Consider the following 25,040-nt stretch of genomic DNA (forward strand, 5'->3'; position numbering starts at 1 on the left):
CCGACTCAATCTCATGGGTGATGTCAACAACCTCCTCGAAAGTAGCACCTGTCACCCTCTCCCTAGTCATGAGAATCCGAAGCTGATATGTGAGACCATCAACAAACCTTATAACCCTTTCTCTATTTGTCGGAACCAACCAGACCGCATTATGAGCTAACTCAGAGAACTGCATCTCATACTGTGTCACAGTCATCTCTCCCTGACATAATTGCTTGAACTGCTTGTGCAGCTCCTCTTAGCGAGACTGTGGCACATACTTCTCCAGAAAGAGAATAGAGAACTACAGCCAGGCAAGGGGTGCTGCACCAACAGGCCTACACCTCTCATACGCCTCCTACCAAATGAAGGAATCCCCATAAAACTGAAATGTGGTAAAAGTCAAACCACTGGTCTCTAGAACACCCACTGTACGAAGCATCCTCTGGAACTTATCCAAGAACCCCTAGACGTCCTCACCCTCTGCACCGCTAAATGTTGGAGGCTTGAGTCTACCAAACCTCTCTAGTCGACGTTGCTCATCGTCTGACATAACTGGTACCACATACCCCTGAGCTGGTGCAACCGGCTGGGCTGGAGGTGCCTCCAATTTCTGGAGTCCCTACATAACCTGCTCAGGTGTGCGAGCAACGGGAGTCTGGGTGCCTCCCCCAGCTTGAGAAGTAGCTGCGGTTGTAGTAACTGATACCGCCTGATCCAAACTGGTACACATTGATAAGATCTGAGCTAAAGCCTCCTGAAGGCCTGAAATCACAATAGGCACAGGCGGTGCCTTAGATGGTGTTGATTTAGTGTCCACAACTAGGATCTGATCCTGAACTGGGGCAGCTGGTGGATCTGCAGGTGCTGCCCTAGCTGCTCTGCCCCTACCACGGCCTCAACCGCATCCTCGGCCTCTGGTGGCCCTAGCTGGTGGTACTGGTGGTCTTCCACCCTACCCGGCAGCACGTGTCCTCACCATCTGTGAGAGAATGGAATAGCAGAAGTTTAGTACTCAGATCAATAGATTCGCACGATAAGAATTTCAAGAATATGAAGTTTTTCCTAAAGGTTCTGCAGCCTCTCGAGGATAAATACAGACGTCTCCATACCAATCCACAACACTCTACTAAACCAGCTCATGACTCACGAGACCTATGTAACCTAGGCTCTGATACCAACTTGTCACGACCCCAAATACCAGTCGTGATGGCGCCTATCACATTACTAGGCAAGCCAACCCAAACCATTAACTGCAATAAATTCCTTTTATAAAACCATTTTTTTAACACATGTTTAAATACCAAATTTCCATAATAAGTGTTTAAAAACAACAAAATATAAGCAGAAGTCAAATAAACATGAAACTACACAGCCCCAAACATCTTGTGTCATGAGTCTAGAGCCTCTACTACTTAACTGACTATCTGATACAATAAAAGTCTAGAAAAATGTGGAAAAGAACAAGATAAGAAGGAGAAAATAGGGCTGCAGGCGCCATACAACTACCTTGAAATCTCCGGCAACCTCTAGATCAACTGAGGACCCTCACTCTGCCACTCAGGAACTTGGATCTGCACACAAGGTGCAGGGAGTAGCATGAGTACGCTAACTCAGTAAGTACTAAAGTAAATAAGGTCTGAAAGCAATGGCGAGCAGTTAAAAATCATATAACTGAATAAACACAGGATAACAATTCAATTTCACAGTTTAAAACCAGTTTCGTCGTAAAATTATCTACTTCAGTTTAAACACTTGAAATCATATACTTAGCAATTTTTCCAATAGAGTCTTGATTTTAAAGGAAAAGTGAAATTAGTGAAAATATCATAACTGGGCCCCTCGGGCAAGTTATCACTCAAAATATGGCCTCTCCGACAGGCTCTCAGTCACTCGTGACTCACTCTCATCACTCATTACTCACTCTTAGCACTCAGGCTCATTAATATCTCATAATAATAGAAATCATAGTAACCGCTGCGGCGTGCAGCCTGATCCGTAATTTATAGTCGACTACGCTTACTAGTGGTGTACAGACTCTAGAGGGACTCCTACAGCCCAAGCGTCATATCGCTGCGGCGTGCAGCCCAATCCAATATATATATCGTTGTATATATCGCTGCGGCGTGCAGCCCGATCCATATAAGTACATATATAATTATCCTCACCATTTTGTTCTCAACCTCTCTCAGCCATTAATCTTACAGCCTCTCATGCACAACAGTAGAATTTAGGGAACTCAGCCCAAACAGTCCTCACATTTAAAAGTAGGGCGATAAAACCAGTTTTAAACACTTAAATAGGTACAACATGACTGAGGATATGCTTTCAACAAGTAGAGTGACAAAAAATAGTAAAAATGCCCCTAAGGGTCTCTACAGGTCGGCACAATGCCCCAAACATGGAATACAACCCATAATACAGTATAAATGACTAAAGTACGGAATAATATAAGATTCCAAATCAAATACGTAGCTTAATAGTCGCTACGGGACTGATCAAGCCACCTAGCATGTGCGTCACCACATTTATCTAAACAAGTCAAATACCGAGGTTTGTACCCTCAGTTCTAGATTTATAATGGTTACTTACCTCAAACTGGTGAAAATACTACTCCGTGATGCCTTTGCCCCTCGAATCGGCCTCCACTTGTGTCGAATCTATCCAAAATTAGAATTACGGCGTCAAAATATGCTAAAGGAATGAAGCCCAAACGAAAATAATCAAATTATAGCAAAATCCCGAAATTGGCCAAACCCGACCCCTAGGCCCACATATTGAAACTCAATAAAAATCACATCAACGGAATCCTTATCCTCCCACGAGTCCATACATACCAAGAACACTGAAATTGGAGTCCAAATGACCCCTCAAATTCACATTTAAAGTCTCTTAATCTCAAGCCCTAATTCCTCAATTTTAGGCTTAATTTTCATGATTATTTAGGTGGAATTCACATTAGAATCGAGTTTTAAGTCCAAGAATCTTACCTCCAAGTAATTCCCCTTGAGTACCTCTTAGATCCCCTTCAAAAAGCTCAAAAAACGACCAACAATGGAAAACATAAACCCCACATTCGCGGACAAGATGACCTTTTAAACCTTCTGCCTAGGTCTTAATTTCCTTCTTCGCGAACGAGGTCAACGCCTCGCATTCGCGAAGCAAAAAATAATTTGACCAACATTCCTCTTACGCGATCGCGACAACCCCATCGCGAACACGATGCTTCACTCAGATAGACCTTCGTGATGGCGTTCCCCATATCTCGAACGCGATGAACAAATTCCCCCTGAAGCTCAGCTACCCTTTTTGCTCTATGCGAACGCGACTCCTCCCCCGTGAACGTAATGCACAAACCCGTAGCCCTTCGCGAATGTGTAGCCTTCCTCACGAATGCGAAGGCTTAAATTCCACCTTCCTCAACTGACTCTTCACGAACACGAGGGTCCACTCAAGAACATGAAGAGTAAAATACCCGTAACAGCTGAAACCAAAATTAGCAATTTTCTTCAACTCAAAATGATCCGTTCAACCCTCTAAAACTCACCCGAGGCCCCCGGGACCAAACCAAAGGTACCAACATATTCCAAAACCTTATTCAAAGGCCAAATACATACACAACATCCTAAACTTGTCCAACATTTTCAGTTGAATGCTTGAACTTAGGCTAGCACCTATTGAACATCTAAACTCTCCAAAAATGTTCCAATTAGACACATTTTGCTGACATGGCAAATTATGTGTTTTCCACATTCTTTGCCTCCATTTACTTCAAGGTCGACCACCTTGATGGAAAGTTTCATGACCGGTGGCAAGTTCCATGGCTGGCTTGCAAACCTAATTCTCACTTGTCCACCAAAACACCATTACTAAGAACATTCCAAAAGATCTTAGACTTGGCTTTGCTAATCTCCACCCACTTCCAACAACAGAACAATCAACTGCAATTTTGCTGAAAATTTTCTGAGGAACAACACAAGAGAATGGTTCCTCAAATTCATCATCTCATTTTCCTGTCTTTCTCAGTTTAAGGTTGTTTTAGATCTGAACCGCTTACCCGATTCCGAAACAAAAAATCAATCTTTCACTTTCCAGCTTTATTTCGTTCTTGCCACCATGAAACCAACTTAATTTAATCATTCAAAGCTCATGATTTCTCCACTTTCTCCACGAAAATTATTTCTTGATGCTTTGCTTTCTTAGTTTTCATTAAAAGTTTCTTTCTTGATCGGTTGCAGGTTCCTAGTGAAGATTTCATCTGGCTTTTCTAAAAGTTATGCCCAGATGTTAAAATATTTTTTTTTGTCTTGATGCATCATCTTGAGTTGATTGAATATTTCGAGCGAAGGGGAGGAGGCCATAGCAACCGTTCCCTGTTTGAGGAACATAGCTTTTTATTTATTTCCGTCAATTTTCTCTTATTAATTGGGATTCAAATCCACATGTCGATATCTCATTGGATTTTTTTACTACTTCAGCCATGCGTGAAGTGCACACATCTTATATTTTTGTTGTTTTATCAAAAATGTGTCTAATTGAAATATTTTTAGTAGAATTTAGGTGTTTAATAGGTACTAGCCTAAGTTCAAGTGTTCAAATGAAAATATGAGACAAGTTTAAGGGGTTGGTTATGTATTTGGCCTTATTCAAACTTTTACCAATATTCAAAACACCTCCAACAACATCAGATCGACCAAAATACATCGTATTCAAGCCTAAGTTTCCAAAAACTTCTAAATTCCGCTTTTGATCAAAACCCCAACCAAACCACGTCCGAATGACTTGAAATTTTGCACACACGTCCCAAATGACATAACAAAACTACTGCAACTCTCGAAATTTCATTCCGACCCCTATATAAAAATTTCACCTATCACCCGAAAATCGCCAAAAATCCGATTTCGCCAATTCAAGCCTAATCTACTCCGAACCTCCAAAACTGATTCCGATCACGCTCCTAAGTCCCAAATCACCTCCCGAAGATAAGTCATAATCTGGTTGACTTTTCCAACCTAAACTCACTCTAAGGAGACTAAGTGTCTCAAACCTTACCAAATCTTTTCCGAACTTGATCTGACCGACCCGATACCACATAACACGGATAGACAAAGTATAAAGAAGAACAAGAAATAGGGAAAATAGAGCGGTAATTCATGAAACGACTGGCCGGGTCATCACAAAATGACTAGGAGATGGACTGAGGGACTGCATCCACCTTCTCCACGTTATTATATTTTTTGATGGTATCAGAGAATGGCTTCACTGCTTATATTCTTCCCTTTCCTAAGATAAAACTATACGTACGTAACTATTGTAACTAGTCAAACGTATGAGCATGTAATTTTTGCCCTATTCAAATTACTTCTAAAATAACTTTAATTAGTGATTTAGTTGTTTTTTATGTTTATGTCATTTTGTGAATTTTATTTACTTGTGTTTTGCATTTTTAATTGCATTTTTGCATTTAATTGCATTTTATCTGTATTTTCAAAACATATAAAATCACAAAAAAAATATTATTGGTTTTTCTTAGTGTTTTTTAGTTATTATATTGCATAATTTGAAATTAATTAAGTTAAATAACAATTTTGATAGCCAATTGATTAGGAAATTGTGAAATAGGCTATTAGTGCAAATGACTCAATTTAAAATTTGAACAGTAGTAGTTATATGCTTAAAAAAGAGTTTCAGCCGACAACCTAAAATGTTTCGACCCAATCCATGACCCATTCTTCTTGACCCGGTCTGTGATGACCAAATGAGTTTCAAACGATGATGTTATGTTTCGAAACAGCGTTGTCCCCTTCTCACTTTTTGCAAAATGACACCTTTCCTTTCAGACCCTCAAAACACCTAACTAACCCCCATTTGATCCGAACCTTAGTCACCACAATACCATCTCTCTCTTTCTCTCTCTCTCTCCCCCCCTCGCCATGAAACATTGCCTCTCTACCGTTCACCACTACTGGAAATTTTCCACCACTACAGGAGGTGGTCAAAACTCTTACCACCTTACATTAAATTCTTCATCTCTTCACCTTCTACTCAAATCCATCAACCAATTGGCCAATTGCCTTTTTAAATTCATGAAATCGGTCAAGAAAATAAAAACCCTACCTTTATTATCCCCCCCTTTCCCAAATTACCACTAACCAAAGCCCATTTTCCCTAAAAATTATTTTAATAGATAGCTCTTGTAATTAATGATCTACTTAGTAATGGTAGTCTTAAACTATTTCACGAAGGCCATCTCAAGTTAACTCACAATTGACTGGTTGGAGTGACTTGTATCCTTTTTTCCCCTCTATGTTTGGGCTTTTAGAATCTATTATTGGTTGCAGCATTGGCTGGATTATAAAATCGTAGCCAATGCCCAACTGAAAATGCCATCTGCCGGCCAAAACTCTATTTTTTCCTGTTGATAGTACTCTGTTGAGGTTATTACAGAGACCGTTTTCCTTTCTTCTTCATTTTCTTTCTTTCTTTCTTCCTGTGTATTAATCAAGTATAGTTTCCTCTTAGTTTTAATTCGTGTTTGATTCCATGATTAACTGTTTATGATAATCGTTTTTGCTTGAGCGATTTTAGTTATTATTTTTGATTGCATGTTTAGTCGAACTATTGTTTCTAGTTATATTTAACTGTTTAATCTTGTTTAGGGTAGCATAACTTTGATTTAGCTGACTAATTGAATGATAACATAGTTAGTGGTTATTAATTTCTCTTTGGTTGGTGATGATTAGTTTTTCTCAGTTTACATTTTTACTTTAAATTCAGAGTTTGAATTGGGAGTTCAAGGTAGTGTTTTGAATTTTGATTTTAAGACGTGTGAGCATGTCTTGATCTATATATAGGTACACATCTCAACTCATCCAAATTCACTTTGTTGATAAGGAGCGAACTCGATAAGATAAGGGAGACGCCAATGACTATGTATGTTCAGGCCATGGCTAATAAATGTATGAGATTGGATATTTTAGAGCGTAGTAGGATTCTTGCTTATGTTGGGGCACAATCATCTTTGTTGGAGCACATTAAGGCACACCAGTATGATGATCCACACTTGTTTGTATTGAAAACACGGTACATCAGGGTGGAGCAAAGAAGGTTGTGATTGGACATGATAGTGTTATGTAGCTTAAGGGTCGAATTTGTATTCCAAATATTGATGGGTTAAGGGACCTGATTTTGCAGGAGGCTCATAGATCACGGTATTCAATTCATCCAGGTATCGCGAAGATGTATCATGAATTGAAGCAACTTTACAGGTGGTGGACGATGCTGAAGGACATTGTTGGGCATATTTCACGGTGCTTGAATTGCCAGTAGGTAAACTATGAACATACAAAATCAAGTGGTTTGACTCAGAGGTTGGCAATACCGTAGTAGAAGTGGGAGCACATTATAATAGACTTTGTGTTAGGATTACCATAGACTTCAAAGAAGTGTAATGGTGCTTGAAACATTATGGACAGATTGATCAAATCTGCACATTTATTTCGGTGATGATTTCTTACACTACAGAAATGTTGGCTCAAATCTATATCATAGAGATTGTGCGTTTACATGCTGCTCCCATTTCTATCATTTTGGATCATGGCACTCAGTTCACTTTGCACTTTTGGAGAGATATTTAGCAAAAGTTGGGCACACATGTGTATCTGAGCACTGCATTTTACCAGTAGACAGATGGCAGTCCTAGCGGACTTTCTAGATTCTTGAAGATATATTTAGGGCCTGTGGTATTAATTTCAGAGGCCATTGGGAACCATTTATATCATTGTTGTAGTTTGCCTACAACAACAACTACTAGTCTAGTATTCAAATGATGCGGTATAAGGCTTTATATGGTAGGCGGTGTCGTTCTCCTATTGGTTAATTTGAACATGGTGAGCTAGGATGCGAATTTAGTTTGTGATGCTTTGGAGACGATGGAATTGATTCAAGATCTCCTTCGGACAGCGCATAATAGGCAGAAGAGTTATGTGGACAATAAGGTCTGTGATGACGCTTAAATGAAGAGCGAGAAGGTGCTTCTGGAAGTTTCACCGATGAAGGGCGTGATGAAATTTGGGAAGAATGACAAGTTAAGCCCAAGGTTTATTGGGTCTGTTTGAGGTGTTAGAGAGAGTTGAGTAGGTTTCTTATAGGCTTTCATTGCCTCCTAGCCTAGCAGGGATACATCCAATATTTCATATTTCTATGCTTCAGAGATATCATGAGGATAATCGCATGTTTTGGACTTCAGCATAGTGCAGCTTGATAAGAATTTAACTTATGAGGAAGAGCTGGTAGCTGTCATAGATCGACATGTTCGAAAATTGAGATCTAAGGATATTTCTTTTATGAAAATGCTTCGGAAAAGGTAGCCGACTGAGTAGGATACCTGGAAGTCCGAGTTCGATACGAGGAGTAGATATCTGCATCTTTTTGCCAATTCAAGTACATTTCTATATCCATTCAAGGACGAGCATTTCTTTTAAAGGTGGAGAAAATAACAACCTGATAGGTTATTTTGAGTTCTAGCTTTTCGTTTTGTGCTTTAAAACTTTGAATAACCTAATTTGATGATTTATGGATTGCGTGTGTGGTTGTAAATTTTTGAAAAGTTTAAATGTGACTTTTTAAAGAAAACTTGACTTTGACACTTAAAAGTTATTAGAGTTGACTACAGTCAATAATCTTGATAAATGACCTTCAAGGTGAAAAGTTCTATGGGTTCGCATACCTGATCATCGCGTTTACAATTTTTAAGCTTGAGCACTTCAAGATTTGGGAATATGACATTCTTCCCAAGGCAAATAACTCCCTTTCAAAGTCAACCTCTTAAGGCATGTTGGAAAAGTGTACCTCCTAAGGGAACATCGATAGTGTACATAGAAGCAACATTTTGATGCTTGAAATAGATAATATTGACTAAGAACAAGAAGGAAACAATAACGAACTTATCAAAAATACTGTGTCGTAGCAAGCCACTACCTCGAAAGCGATTTCAGCCTGACTGGGTGCAAATCACTAAGACCGGTCGTTCCCCAAGGTTCTATCGTGACTGGGAGTTTAGAATTTTCTGTGTTGGATAATACACATAGAACTGTCTATAGTTACAAATAACGGAATTAATATGTAGTTATTACAGATTAACCATAGCTGTTACAAGAATGTATACGGTAAAATCGGAGGGCTCAATTTTATGATCGCTAGGGCACCTCGTAGAGACCACCATCGGGAGGAGCAAAATTTAGCTCGAAGTTCCCTACCGAGGGTTCTCAACGGTCGACCCCGAGGCAGTACAAATCAAAGGCTATGATTGACATATGGGAAATTCTCAAAGCACGTAATTTAAGCTGACCTAGGTCTATTAGGCTAGCATGAGCCTGTACCGCATCCATATATCTTTGTAATAAATGCATTTGTACTACATTGGGATTCCCTCTCATATATAAAGGGGATCTTTGTCACTTTGTGGAGGACACAAGATATCATTCTTACAATATTGAATACACAAAAACATTCTCTCTGCTTTCTAACTTGACATATTCCCTTGATTTCACTACTTATATTTAGTGTTTACATTCATTGTGTTCTATTTGTTGTTCTTCATTTATTGCTCATCATTGATCGTAAACAGCTGCCATCAAATCTATCATAACTGTTAATCCTCTATCGACTGCCCTTAGCCGTGTATCTGACTCGACCTCGAAGCCCTGTATACGCCAGCTCGAGGCCCCAATTTTTAGCCATTCGGTTTGATTATTGCATTGTTTTCAAGCTATTATCTGGTTTCCAAGTTTTTCACTTAGCATCCACTGCCTAACAACTAGCATAAAAAAAGATCACGTATATCTAATTATTATTACCATTTTCACGGTAAATAGTTTGGCGCCCACCGTGGGGCTAAAAATAATAGCGATTGTTTTCTTGCTGGTTTACTACATAACACAAGTTTTCTTTCACGCCTTTTTTTTCAAGAATCTTTGATTTCAGATCAAAATGTCTAACTCAGTGAATGCATATGAAAACAACTGTCTTAAGGACCATGGAGAGAATGGTATAGATGTTCCAGGTATTGGCGCACCACCGCTGAACCCTGAAGGCATGTCGGAGCCAATCCCCGCGGATGTGGTCTCACGCGATGCCCAACACGTCGATATAAGCTCTTACACTAATAGGAGCGTACGCTAAAGAGACCAACAAGAAGCTCGGAAAAATCCAGCTAGGGAAGAATGAGAGGTTAGTCTTCACGTTATTTTTGAAATGTTACAGGCACAACAACTGGCAATGATCAACTACAAAGCCACCAGAAAACTCCTAACATAATAGCACCGGAAATGGCTCCCCAAGACGGGTAGGCACCAGAAAGATCAAGCAACAACGGGTCAGCAACCAACCCCGCTATCATGTAGATGCTCGAGGATCTCACAAAGAGGATCGAGTCGGGCGAAAAGAAGATAGAAGCCAACGACAAGAAGGTAGAGACCTACAATTCTAGGGTTGATCAAATTCTGGGTGCACCTCCGATCTTGAGAGGTGTAGATTCGAAAAAGTTCATACAAAAACCATTCCCACAAGAAGAGGCCCCAAAACCCATTCCAAAGAAGTTCAGAATGCCTGACCTTCCGAAGTACAATGAAACCTGGGACCCCAGTGAGCACGTCACTGCTTACACTTTTGTAGTGAAGGGCACAGACCTAACGGACGACGAGATCGAATTAGTGCTACTAAAAATGTCTGGAGAGATGCTTTCGAAAGGGGCGATGATGTGGTATCACAACCTGGCCCCAAACTTGATAGACTCATTTGACATGCTGGTAGATTCTTTCATACAGGCGCATGTTGGTGCCATCAAGGTGGCTACAAAGAAATCCGACGTCTTCAAAATCAAACAAAGGGAAAACGAAAGTCTGCGAGAATTAGTATCCCGCTTTCAAATAGAGTGGATGGAGTTACTACCATTCTCTGATGACTGGGCAGTGTAGGCCTTCACCCAAGGTCTGAACGAACGAAGCTCGGGAGCTTCGAAACAGCTAAAGCAGAATTTGGTCGAGTACCCCGCCGTGACTTGGTCGGATGTTCACAACCGATATCAATTGAAGATCAGGGTCGAGGATGATCAACTAGGATCCCCTTTGGTCTCGGTATACCCAAGAAGACTTCTAACAAAAGAGCCAAAGCCAAATGAAGAAAGGTACCAGCCATACACCGAAAATAGGAGAAACACCCCCTGAGGCATAACATACCCCGAAATGATCGAAGAACAGACCGAGGTCTGAACCCTCAAGGACTAGTGAGTAGAGACGAATTCAATAGGAACATAGGACTGACGGAGGCACCACGCCTATCGGAATACAACTTCAACGTTGACGTGTCGGGCATCGTATCTTCCATTAGCAAAATCAGAGATGTGAGGTGGCTAAGTCCTATACAATCGGATCCGTCACAAAGGAACCACAACTTAGTGTGCGAATTCCATGGAACAAACGGTCACAGGAACGAAGACTGCAGACAGCTCCGGGAAGAAGTAGCCCGACTACTCGACAAAGGATAGCTCCGAGAGTTCCACAACGAGAAAGCCAAAAATCAAATCTAGGAAAGAGAGGCGAACATGAAGAATGAAACAGATGAGCCGCAACATGTCATCCACATGATCATGGGAGGAATTGACGTCCCACAGGAACCTACTATCAGATGAACAAAAATATCCATTACTAGAGAAAAGCAGACGTGAGGTTACATACCCGAGGATGCTCTAACATTCAGCGATAAGGACATCGAGACCCTATCTCAACCTCATAACGACGCATTGGTAATTTCTTTTCTTGTGAAATACATTTCTAATTAAACGTGTACTTGTGGACCAGGTAGCTCGGCCAACATTATCAGGTCAAGGGTCGTGGAGTAGCTCGGACTGCTCGACCTGATCGTGCCCCGCCTCTCGAGTCCTCAACGGATTCAATATGGAGAGCGAGACAACTAAAGGGGAAATCACCCTCCTGGTTAACATGGCTGGAACAACGCAAAATGCCAAGTTTCATGTCATCGAAGGAGACATGAGGTACAACGCCTTGCTCGGGAGGCCATGGATACACTGCATGAGAGCAGTACTGTCAACCTTGCATAAGATGATGAAATTTCCTACAAAAGACGGAATAAAAAACGTACATAGGGAACAACATGCAGCCAAGGAGATGTTCATGGTGCATGATATGGCACCATCATCAACGCCTTTGACATCGAAGGAGTCAAAGGATAAGCAAACAATAAAATAGCGCTCACGAGGCACACCCTCGGCTACACCCAAATAAGACGAACAAAGGACCGTATCGCGCCCCCTAAGCGAACGTTAGGGGCATATCGAGGCTCAAAGCACCGTTGTTTCCACTAAGGTATGGTCATTCCTCTTTTTTTTTTCATCTTACACTAACCTTCGTGCAGGTGTTTGACCAGGACAGTCGAGACGCTATCCAACTCTAAGACCTTGAGGTTTCAAAGTATACATTGCACTCTTTTCCTTCGACTGGGTTTTTATCCCGAAAAGGGTTTTACTGGCAAGGTTTTTAACGAGGCAACATGCATATGATACCTAAGGAGACTCAACAAGTATTCAAGGCTTCTCTTCAATCAACCTCGAATACTGGGGGGGGGGCATCCCCACGGCAGGTCACCTCCTCGAAGAAGCCAAGATGTGCTAAATAGGGTCTCTATAGGGAAACTGCTAATTTGTATGAGTCCACCAAGCAGTAGAGTACCTGGTCCTCTACAAGATTCTGCTGAGAATTCTAATAAAATAGTACGTAAATAAGGCAGAAGATTTTTACGTGGAAAAATTCCACACAAGGGGATAAAAAACTACGACCTACACCTATAGGCTTTCAACTTCACTAACTTATTAAAATCTTATTACAAGTCACTTTGTAATGACTCCATTAAAAAGAATTTACTCAACTAAATTGTGATACTCTTACCACAAGCCACTTTGTGACTTCCTAGTTACAAAGACTTTTACTAACTTGTGATGCTCTCACCGCAAGCCACTTTGTAACTTTACGGTTACAAAGACTTTTGCTTATGACTAAAACTAGTCACAATATAAAGTCAAGGAGTTTATAGATTTATAAGAGGATTCCTAATCAAACACTTCTAGCTAACCAGTTTAGGAGATACAATAAGTACAATCACAAAGTTACAACTCAACTAGGACAACAACAAATTATCTTTTAGGAACTGGTCTGTAGTTGCGTTCAACTTTGTTCTTCAAGCCTGTGAGGATTGATTTCTCTGTTTTTGTCAAGAAGCTTGAATGAGAAACTGAAACATTCAAGTGATGGTTTGTATAAACTCATTGTAGGTACATCTTGATCACATCACTTAAAATGATGTGAGCAACTTTAGTTGGTCAGAGAATGAGTGGGTGCTGGATACAGTGCTGTGCGGCAGAAATAGTACAGTCAGTCACGTCATTTCCAGCTGTGACCAATTGACTTGTACTGTGATGAGGGAACCACAAGGGTATCAAATCCTTGTTTGGGTTCCTAGCTCCTGAAGCTGTAGCAGTTCACCTTTAGCTGGAATTCATTAAGCTTGCAGTATAGTCCGAGTAGGTTAGGTTCCCTATCTGGTTCTTAATAGTAAGTTTGTTAGATCATCAAAACATAAGGCAAGAATATTTAAAACCTATCAATTTCCCCCTTTTTGATGATGACAAACTTAACATTTATAGAATGGATTTAGAGAAGTAATAACCAGATTAAGTAACAGGGGAACACATGTTCCCGCTGACTCTATGCCTTTCATAACACATGTGTTCCCCCTGAGTTGATGGAGTTGATGGGTCATATTATTCCCCCCTGGACATCATTAAAAAAACAGACAGAATAACAACACAAAGAAGTCCAGCTAAGCTAACTCATGCCACATATGTGCAAACAATCATGATAGAGAATAGAAATATAGAAGGAGAGTACTGACGTAATAAAATAAGGATTGATATTAATAAAACTTTAATATGCCTTTGCTTTGAAAAAGCGAAAGGCAACATTGGACTTGTTAAAATAGGACCAGTAGTGTTTCATTCCAACCACATAAAAAAAAAGAAAACAAAAACATCCGCCAAAATATCAAAGAAAGTTTAACAAACATTTCCAGAAATTGGTCACTGAAGGGTACTTAGGGGAACTAGGAGTAAAGGGCTTGGAAGCTGCAGCAAGTGTTTGGAGAACGAGGTCTATTCGGGCATTTCTCGACTTTTGCTCATTGAGCAGTTCTGCTTTCAGGTTCTCTACTTGCACCCTAAGATCAACATTCTCCTTTGTCAAACGAGCCACTTTATCATTTGACATCGGAACCCCTTGGGCTTGCTGACCTTCCAAGATAGCATTCCTGGCCTTCAACCGGCGAGTTTCCTCAGCTGCACTATTCTAAGCATTAATAAGTTGTGAGACGATTGATGTACTTCGTACCCCCCATTCTTTTCTATGCACCTACACTCTTCCAAAGTTGTTTGTGAGAAAGTCTGCTTCCTAGTCCCCACCTTGCTTGTCCCTAGTGGGACTTCAAAGAATTTGAACACTTGGGTAAGCAGGAACCCATAGGGAAGGCCATGATTACCATCTTTGAATGTGACAACTTTTTGCATGTGTTCAATAATAATAGCCGACAGACTTACAGGAGTAAAACTGTCCAGTTGCTCCATCAATAATAGGTCAGACTTTGAAGTCACTGACCTCCTCTCAGCTCGAGGCAATAGAACTTTGTTAACCAATTCGAACAACAGCTGATAGATAGGGAGTAGCGCTTTCTTATGGATCTGGTCCCCCTTCTAGTTTGCATTGTCTTTTACCACGACATTTCTGAAGTTAAACTGACACACATCTTTTACACTAGACACACCAGCTGTAGAACTTTAAGAATCTCTCCAAGCAACTTTACATCGAACACGATGTCCACCCCATTGACCAAGGCACAAATGTGGTCAGTCTCAACTAGAAAGAGGCTAGCAAAGAAACTTTGTACCTCATCCTCATATACCTTAGATGTATCAATTTGAAATAGATGCGCCAAACGTTAAAACTTGACTATTTCCAGAATTTGGCGCATTCCAGCCATCTCAGAGATTGTTGGGTCAAACGTACGACCCATCAGAACTTTTTGATGCCTCAGGCATTCAGAGCCAAGGCTGACTTCACTTCTCATTCTCTTTATAGAACCAGGTTCTTCAAAAGGTCCAGACTTGCGTTTGCCAAACATTTCTCCACTGAATTTTCCTTTTCCCTTGGATTTGACTAACACATCCTCATCAGACATCAAAAACTCACTCACCACCATCTTCATCTTGGACCTAGATGTTGACCCCTTCTCAATTGAAGCAGGCTTCATCCTTTTCATAGACCGTCTAACAAACGAACCAGGTTCATCTGGGGTTTCCTCTTCCATATTGACTACTAGGATCGCCTCATCACTCACTGGTACACCGTCTTTCACCAATTTCTCCTTTTCATCTTACTACGCTTCTTGCTCTTTTGAAGGGCAGAATCATAGGCCACCTTAACTTGAAGCCTGGTAGTAGGTCATTTGGTTTCAGACTAAGGGGTGGACACAACACTCCACTTACTTATGAATGCATCAAAAGCCACATTATCTAGGTCCTCTTCATCACTGGATCTCATTTCAGGTGCTTGAATTTCCAAGGGCACAACATTGAATGCAGGAACAACACTGTCCTGGGAACAAGAGCCCTGACCTGGGTCGTACGGAGAGGGATCAGGTCCCTCATGTGATGCCCCAGTAGTATCTACTAGTGCATCTCCTTCAACAGTTACAATGGCCCCTTCTTCCCCCACACCTTATGCCTCATTTTTCCGAGAGGTGATCTCATGCAATACACCATCAACAGACACCAAAAACACAGTTACAACATTTTTATATTCCTCGAATGGTGCTACCACCATCATGGAATCGGTAGCAACGATGGCAAAACTCTTTGTGACCTCAGGGTTTTTACCTTGTTCTCCACTTGGTCTTTGACTGGTGGGAGACTCAAACAATAGGGAGAACGGAGCGGCAGTTTAAGGGTTTCTAAATTAGAAAGAGACTGGAAAATTGGGTGAGGTGTGACTGTCGCGGCAAGAGTAATAGTGGGTAAGGAAGGCTCAGTGGTAGTGGAAGGCTCCATAGATTAATCGGTAGTAGTTACGACTGAGGCATGGAGAGCGGAAGTTGTCTCAGCCATTGAAAGAAGTGGTGTGACGATGCTTTTGGGAAATTCTATACTCATCATGCGTGTTTACCTGCAACGGTATTGAAGTGAGTTACACATGACCAGAAAACACTTTTAGCCAGTTATTTCTTGAAGGTGAAATCCAGATAAAGAGGAATCAGGTTCTCGATTGGGCTTTAAAAGGCCCAACTTCACTCATTTTCTTTCAAATTGTTCCCTACTTAGCACCTTGGTGAAAATGTCTGCAATTTGATCTTCTCTGCAACAGAACTTCATACATATCACCCCTTTCTCCACATTGTCCCTCAGAAAATGATGCCCCACATCAATATGTTTTGTCCTTTTGTGTTGAACTAGATTCTTGTCCATGTTGAGTGCAATAGTGTTGTCACATAGAAGGGGCACACTGTCAGTGAGTACCCCAAAGTCCTCTAGTTGCTGCTTGATCCATAAAAGCTGAGCACAACAGGATGATGCGGCTACATATTCAGCTTCAGCTGTTAAAAGAGCCACTGAATTTTGCTTCCTTGTGCCCCAAGAGATAAGACATGAACCTAAGAAGTGAGCCATTCCAAAAGTGCTTTTCCTGTCAACAAGATAACCTGCATAATCTGCATAAGCATCCCCAATCAGATTAAAACTGTCACCTGACAGATAATACAACACCAGGTCGGTCCTGTGTTCTTTTGAGATATCTCAGTATTCTTTTGGCAGCCTTCAAGTGAAATTCCTTGGGATTTGATTAAAACCTTACACACAGCCCCACACTAAAAACAATATCAGGTCTACTGCAGTGAGATAGAGGAGAGACCCAATAATGCCTCTATACATGGTTTGATTCATAGGAGATCCATATTCATCCATGTCCAGTCGAGTGGCAGTAGCAATGGGAGTATCTATCACCTTTGATGCTTCCATGTCAAACCTCTTCAAGAGCTCCCTGATGTATTTTTACTGACAGATGGATATACCCTTTTGGGACTGTTATACTTGAAGACCCAAGAAGAAGTCCAGTTCCCTCATCATGCTCATTTCAAATTCACTTCCCATGAGTTTTGCAAATTCTTCACACTAAGAATCAGCTATTGCTCCAAAAATGATTTCATCAACATAGACCTAAACAATGAGCAAGTTCATTCCTCGTTTCTTTAGGAAAAAAGAGTTGTCAATTTTCCCTCTTTTAAAGCTATTTTCCAAGAGGAACTTTGACAACCTTTCATACCAAGCTCGAGGAGCCCGCTTTAGCCCGTATAGAGCTTTGTCCAGTTTAAACACATATTCAGGGTGCTCATGACATTCGAACTCTGGGGGTTGCTTCACATAGACTTATTCCTTAAGGAGTCCATTTAAAAATGCACTCTTGACATCCATTTGGAACAAGGTGAATTCCATATGAGATGCAAAAGCGATTAGAATTCTAATAGCTTCCATGTGAGCCGTTAGAGTAAACGTTTCATCATAGTCAATCCCTTCCTCCTGATTGTAGCCTTGGACCACTAGCCTGGCCTTGTTCCTCGTGGTAATTCCATGTTCATCGAGCTTGTTTCTGAATACCCACCTGGTTCCTATAATGGTTCGATCTGGGGGTCTAGGTACTAGGTGCCACACATTGTTTCTCTCAAACTGATGTAGCTAGTCTTGCATGGTTGTAATCCAATCTACATCTTTCAAGGATTCCTTGATATTTTTGGGTTCTATCTAGGAGAGAAAGGCTGAGAAGGCAAGTGAATTTCTGGCTCTTGACCTGGTTTGTACTCCGGAATCTAGAGGAATAATAATGTTGTCTATTGGATGAGAGCTTTAGTGTCTCTAGTTAGACACCTGAGGTTCATTCTGAGAGGAAGAGGGTATGTTTGGCTGATTTTCCTCTGTCCTTCTCTCAGGTGCTAGTGAAGTTCCCTGAACTGCATCAACCACTCTTTCTTCAACTTCAGTGGTTTTAATTGAGGTGCTTGGTTCTATTGAAGATCAGGCAGCATTGTCTTCATTTAACTCCTTTGCTTGACTCATCATATCTGCCTTTCTGTTTGCCATGTTAATTACTTTACCAAGGACTAGTAAGGGTTCTCCATCTTGATCTTCCTCAGCACTCTTCTCACATGATGGATGAGATTCATCAAAAATAACATAGAAACTTTGCTCAACACATTGAGTCCACTGGTTATATATCTTGTAAGCCTTGCTTTGAGAAGAGTAGCCTAGAAATATTCCTTCGTCACTCTTGGCATCGAATATACCAAGTTGATCCTTTCCATTGTTGAGAACATAGCATTTGCACCCGAAATGTTCTTAGGTAAGTCATCTTGGGTTTCTTTCCATTCAACAATTCATACGGGGTTTTGTTCAGAAGTGATTTGATCATGCACCTGTTCACCAAGTAGCAGGCAGTGTTGATAGCTTCAGCCCAGAAGTTCTTTGCAATTCCACTGTCGATCATCATTGTTCTTGCCATTTCTTCCAGAGTTCTATTCTTCTTTTCTACTACTCTATTTTGTTGGGGAGTCCTGGGAGCTGAGAAGTTGTAAGTGATGCCATTTTTATTGCAGAATTCATCAAATTTGACATTGTCAAATTCTGTCCCATGATCTGATCTAATGCATGCGACTCTAGACTCCATCTTCACCTGGATTTTCTTCACAAAGGCCACAAACACCTCAACAGTTTCATCTTTGGTTCTGAGAAATAGAGTCCATGTGAATCTGGAGTAGTCATCTACTATCACAAAAATGTATCTTTTTCCTCCTCTGTTTTGCACTTTCATAGGTCCATACAGATCCATATGCAGAAGCTCTAGTGGCTTTGAGGTGCTCACATCTCTTTTAGACTTAAAAGAGGACTTCACATGTTTTCCTCTAGCACAGGCATCACAAACTTTTTGCATCTTGAATTGTGACATAGGCAGAACATGGACTAGGTCCTTCTGAATTAGTTTGTTCAGTAGAGAAAAACTTGCATGGCCCAGTCTGCTGTGCCATAGTTCAGCATCATCATCAACAGCCTTCAGACAACTCAGATCATCACTTGGTAAGGACTCAAAATCAGTGACATAGATGTTATTGTATCTTTTGGCCACAAGTACTATTTCACCAGTCACAAGATCAGTGGCTGTACATATTTTGGACAAGAATTCCACCTTGTTTCCTTTATCACAAATTTGAGAGACACTCAAGAGACTGTACTTAAGTCCATTGACATAGTACACATTTTTAATAGAATAAGTGAGTGACTTCCCGACTTTTCCAACTCCAAGAATGTATCCCTTTTTTCCGTTGCCAAAGGATACACTCCCTCCTTGCAGGGCTTTTAGTGAAACAATGTCTGTGGTGTTCCCAGTCATGTGCTTTGAACACCCACTATCCATGAACCATTGTTGACCACTTCCTTTCATTATTTCCTGCACAAGAGATTAAGAGTTAGCTTTAGGAACCCAAGCAAGTTTGGGTCCCTTGTAGTAGGCAAGAGGATGAATAAGAGTTCTCTTAGTCCATGCAGGTAATGTGCATTTTTGTGAGTGGAACCTAGTCCCTCTTTTGTAGTCACCTTTTTAGCAAACACTTTGTTTTTCTGGACCGATTGATTCTTGGCCTGGACATCTTCCTTGAAGCGCCCAGTGTTCCCACATCGGGTACAGGACCACTTATCAGAGATAGTGACGTACTTACTGTGAGGGTTGTGAGGAATTTTCTCCCTTTTGAACCCTATTCCCTGCCTGTTTTCACAATCATTAGTATGCAAGGCAGCGGTAGCTTCTCTGGACCAGGTCCACTTTAGGGACTTTTCAAGATCATTCTTTACTCTTTCCAGATTAGTTTGGAGTTGATTGTTTTTCTCAATTTCAGCACACATCCTAGATCTCATAGCTTTCACCTCATTTTCAAGCCTAATGTGTTCCTCACTAGCTGTCTCCTCTCCCTTTCCAGAATTTTCAGGTTTTGACTTAGTCCATGGTTTCACTATTGTTTCCCTTAGGTCTGTATTTCTGCCAATAGATCATTCTTTTCTTTTCTGAGGGTTTCAATGGTTTTCTTATAGTTAGTAACTACAACCACTAAGGCATCTCTAGTTTGTTCAGATTCTCCTAATTTTGAGATCAAAGAATCCCTATCCTCCACAAGACTATGAAAAGCAGTGATTAATACATCAGCTAAAGACATGAGTTTTTTTTGAAGAATAGGATTTCAGATTTCTCTGAACATCCCTGAAATTTAACTCTTTGTTGACATTGTTTTCATCATCATTTGATTTAGCCATCAAAGCAAAAGTTGAGTCATATCCAGTCTCCTCGCCTTCAACTGCCATCATGGAACTATCACCAGTATCAGGTTCATCTTTAGACTCACTAAAGGAATCCCCCCATGCTGCAAGAGTCTGTCTCATCATATTGTCAGAAGATCTTTTTCTCTTGAAGTCCTGAAAGGAACCAGGTTCGTCTTATCTATTTTCTCATGGTTGTTCTTGGAGAATTCTTGCTTCAAGAGAGGGCATTCTTTCATGAAGTGTCTCGACTTTCCACACTTATAACAAAGACCACAGTTTTTTGGTCTGTTAGAGCTGTCCCTTTTTAGCATTTCTCCATTTCTTCTGACCATCTTCTAAAATATTTTGGTTAAGTAAGCCATGTCACTGTCTTCCTCACTTGAATCATCGTTATCAGCTTTAAGTACCAGGTTCTTTTCCTTCTTTAGTTCTCTTCTTTCACTGTCTATCTTTCTCTTCAACTCATATGTCTTCAAGTTTTTGATCAGCTCTTCTATGGTCAGCTCATGTAAGCCTTTGATTCAGTAATAGCATTCACTTTGCTTTCCCAAGATCTAGACAGAAAGCTAAGGATTTTCCTTACTAGCTTGTTTCTGGGAAATGTTTCACCAAGTGAGTGTAAATTATTTATGATGGAAATGAATCTTGTGTTCATATCTTGAATGGATTCATCGTCCCTCATTTTGAAGAGTTCATACTCGGTAATGAGCATATTAATCTTAGACTATTTTACTTGTGTAGTTTCCTCATGAGCTGTTTGCAAGGCTTCCCAAATCTCCTTGGCAGTGTTGCAGGTAGAGATTCTGTTGTACTCTTCAGGTCCTATTCCACATACTAGAATTTTTTTGGCATGAAAATTCTTCTCCACAGCTTTCTTGTCTGCTTCAGTGTATTCTTTGCCGGTTTTTACCATTGAAAATGGAAGTTCCTCTAGTACCTTGGTTGGAACATAAGGACCATCGCATATGATATCCCATAACTCACAATCCTCAGCCATGATAAAATCGTGCATTCTTGTTTTTCACCACCCATAGTATTGTCCATTGAACTTGGGTTGTCGGTATGTAGATTGACCTTCTTCAAAATTTGGTGGAGCAGCCATGAGGATCCTTCCTAGATGTTATCCTGATAGGAGGAACCCACTCTGATACCAATTGTAATTTGTAGGAGTCCACCATACAGTAGAGTACCTGGTCCTCTACAAGATTCTGCTGAGAATGCTAATAAAACAGTACATAAATAAGGTAGAGGATTTTTACATGAAAAAATCCCACACAAAGGGATAAAAAAACCACGACCTACACCTGTAGGCTTTCAACTTCACTAACTTTGTTACTTCCTAGTTATAAAAACTTTTACTAACTTGTGATGGTCTCACCACAAGCCACTTTGTAACTCTACGGTTACAAAGACTTTTGCTTATGACTAAAACTAGTCACAACATAAAATCAAGGAGTTTACGAATTTACAAGAGGATTCCTAATCAAACGCTTCTAGTTAAACAGTTTAGGAGATACAATAAGTACAATCACAAAGTTACAACTCAACTAGGATAACAACAAGCTATCTTTTAGGAACTGGTCTGTAGTTGCGTTCAACTTTGTTCTTCAAGCTTGTGAGGATTGATTTCTCTATTTTTGTCAAAAAGCTTGAATGAGAAACTGAAACCTTCAAGTGATGTTTTTTATAAACTCATTGTAGGTACATCTTGATCACATCACTTGAAATGATGTGAGCAACTTTAGTTGGTCAGAGAATGAATGGCCGCTGGAGACAGTGCAGTGTGGCAGAAACAGTGCAGTCAGTCACTTTATTTCCAGTTGTGACCAATTGACTTGTACTGTGATGAGGGAACCACAAAGGTATCAGATCCTTGTTTGGGTTCCTAGCTCCTGAAGATGTAGCATAGCTGGTGTCACACCTCCTTTTACCTACACCCGCAAGGGCATAAAGGAGTTTTTTCACTTAAAGGGCAATCAGAACGAGATTTGTTATTAAGATTCAGAGTCGCCACTTGGGAGATTAATGGTGTCCCAAGTCACCGATTGAATCCCGAATTGAGGATAATATGATTCTGTTAATAGTCCGCGAACCAGAAATTTGAGTAAAGAATTCTGTTAACCCGGGAGAAGGTGTTGGGCATTCCCGGATTCCGTGGTTCTAGCACGGTCGCTCAACTGTCATATTCAGCTTATTTATCTGATTTTAATACATGTTGAACCTATGTGCCAAATTTAGCTTTCAACCGCTTTTATTCAATTATTTTTAGAGAAAGTTGAACGTTGTTTAAAACGTGTCTTTGGATTGCGTCACATGAAATGCACCTGCAATCCTGAACACATTTTATTCAACATTTTGGGATTTGATTTGGGTCACATGAAATGCACACTCGAGTTTAAGAAAGTAACTTATTAAAAGCGAACCTAAAGTGACTAACGCGTTATTATCTTTGGGGGGCGTGAAATTCGCTAGACTGCCCATCCCGAATTCTAAGTAATTTAATAAAGACATTTATTGAGGGCCCCGCAATTAAGGCATTTTATTTAGCGAGGCTCATCTCAGTTTATTATTTAAAAGGCAAACCTAAAAGCAACTATGATTTTCTATTTTTATTTGTTTCTAATAATAAAAGAAAAAGTCCTAATTAATTTGTTACTGGAACAAATGATAATTTTGCACCACAGTCTAGCCATTGGGCGCCAGGATAAGCCCAACAAAGAGAAATTACATCCAGGTCTGTACCCCAAAATTGGCCAGTCGCAGATCTTGGCCCAGGTCCAAACGTGAAGGGAATTAAAACTGGACCTGGGTCCGCGTCAGAGGAGCTGAAACTCAAAACTGTTGGAAACAGGCCGTTGGGCCTTGATCTTTGTACCAAGCAAACTTAATTCAATTAAAATGAATACTACTGAATTTGCTTCAAGCTATTCCATGTGCACTCTATAATTTGTAACAAGTAAGAACAAGGTACACCTACTCAAATTAGCAAGCACTGATCATTTTGATTCCAATTTCAAGCTTGGGTTATGCCTAACTAATGTATTACCACCATATTCCGAAGGCAATGGAGTGATTAACGACTAAGTTGAGATATCAAACATACTTCACCAATTTAAGTGCCTATTCCCTAATCTTAAGCTCAAATCACTGGTGTCAAAACTAAAGTGTTGCACTTACTAAATCAATTATTAGGCCCGATTTTAACATTATCATGATCTACATTCTGATTTCAAAGCCAATTTTAAGCTGTAATGAGTAATTATCACATGAATTCAAGATACACTACACTAAAACTACTATTCAGAATGAACAAATTCTAATTCAAATTTAACAGTCCAATATCGTTCAAAGTCCAGATTATTACACATCAAATCTGATTTGCATCAAACAATGTACACACTAACTAACATTTATCTAGCCATCAGTGTACAACACATAGAGAACATGAACATGCTGATCTCATTTCTATTTCAATAGCTACATCAAGGTAGTTTTGAGACGTGTACCTGGAAATGAAAGAAGGGAGCAGGAAAATGAGGTATCGGCAGTAACCAACAAAAGTAGTAGTATTCAACACCAGAAAATGAACCAGCAGACTAATTTTGAAACCAAGGGATGTGATACGATAGTCAGACCCTAATTTCAATCTTAGTAAATCAGCAGACCCCAAACCCGATTCGACTTAAACCCTTTTTATTATCAGCTAACCAGAAATTGCTTCCATACTAGAGGAAACCTTCAGAAAATACCAAATGACTCAATGAAACAGTGTATTTTTCTAAAATTTTGCAATCGTCTTTGATTTTTTTTTGTAACTATTTCTGTGTATCTCTCTTCTTATATCTCTCTTCGAATCCCCCCTCTATCTATATCTGAAGCTCTATCTTCTGTTTTCAGTCTCTTCTTCCCTTTTTTTATTTCTGTCCTCAACAGCCCTTGAAATAGGCATTAAGTTAGTGTTCTCTCCACTACCAGTCAACTTTTCATTTCTTTAATCCTCCACTCCATTGTCCACTCAATTATCCACTTAATTATTTAATCCACTAGTGCAAATACTACCCTACTATCCACTAGAAACTTCTTAAGTAGGTGAACACTTAAATAATTCCCACTATTATCTTAAAGTTTCTATTTTTAAACTTGAAATTCATGGGCCAGGCTGAACTCAATTCATATCATTTTAGGTTATTCAATCTTTATACAAACAAACTTTCCCAGCAGACTGCCTAATAGTTCTTAAAATGAAATAATTTCAATAAAATTAACAGGAATCAATTCAAGAACTACTGTGAGTTTAAACTACTGAGAAACAAAACAACACCAAACAAAATCAACAAACAATCTATTAACTAAAAACATAGAACAATACTGACCAAATAAATATTCTAATAACAGAAAGGAGTAGAAGAAGATAATAATGAAAAAAATAGAAAAAATCAAAATCAGGAAATCTATCTCCAAATATCTTAACACTGTCTCTAATTAGGCCTTTGGTTTTCTTCGAATTTGTGGCCGGAATAGACCTTAATCGAGTGTTTTCGACTGAGAACACACAACTAAGGTCGATTTCGATCTCAAATCTTCAAGCATC

The sequence above is a fragment of the Nicotiana tabacum genome, chromosome 18 (genome assembly GCF_000715075.1).
Source record: "Nicotiana tabacum cultivar K326 chromosome 18, ASM71507v2, whole genome shotgun sequence".
Lineage (NCBI taxonomy): Eukaryota > Viridiplantae > Streptophyta > Magnoliopsida > Solanales > Solanaceae > Nicotiana > Nicotiana tabacum.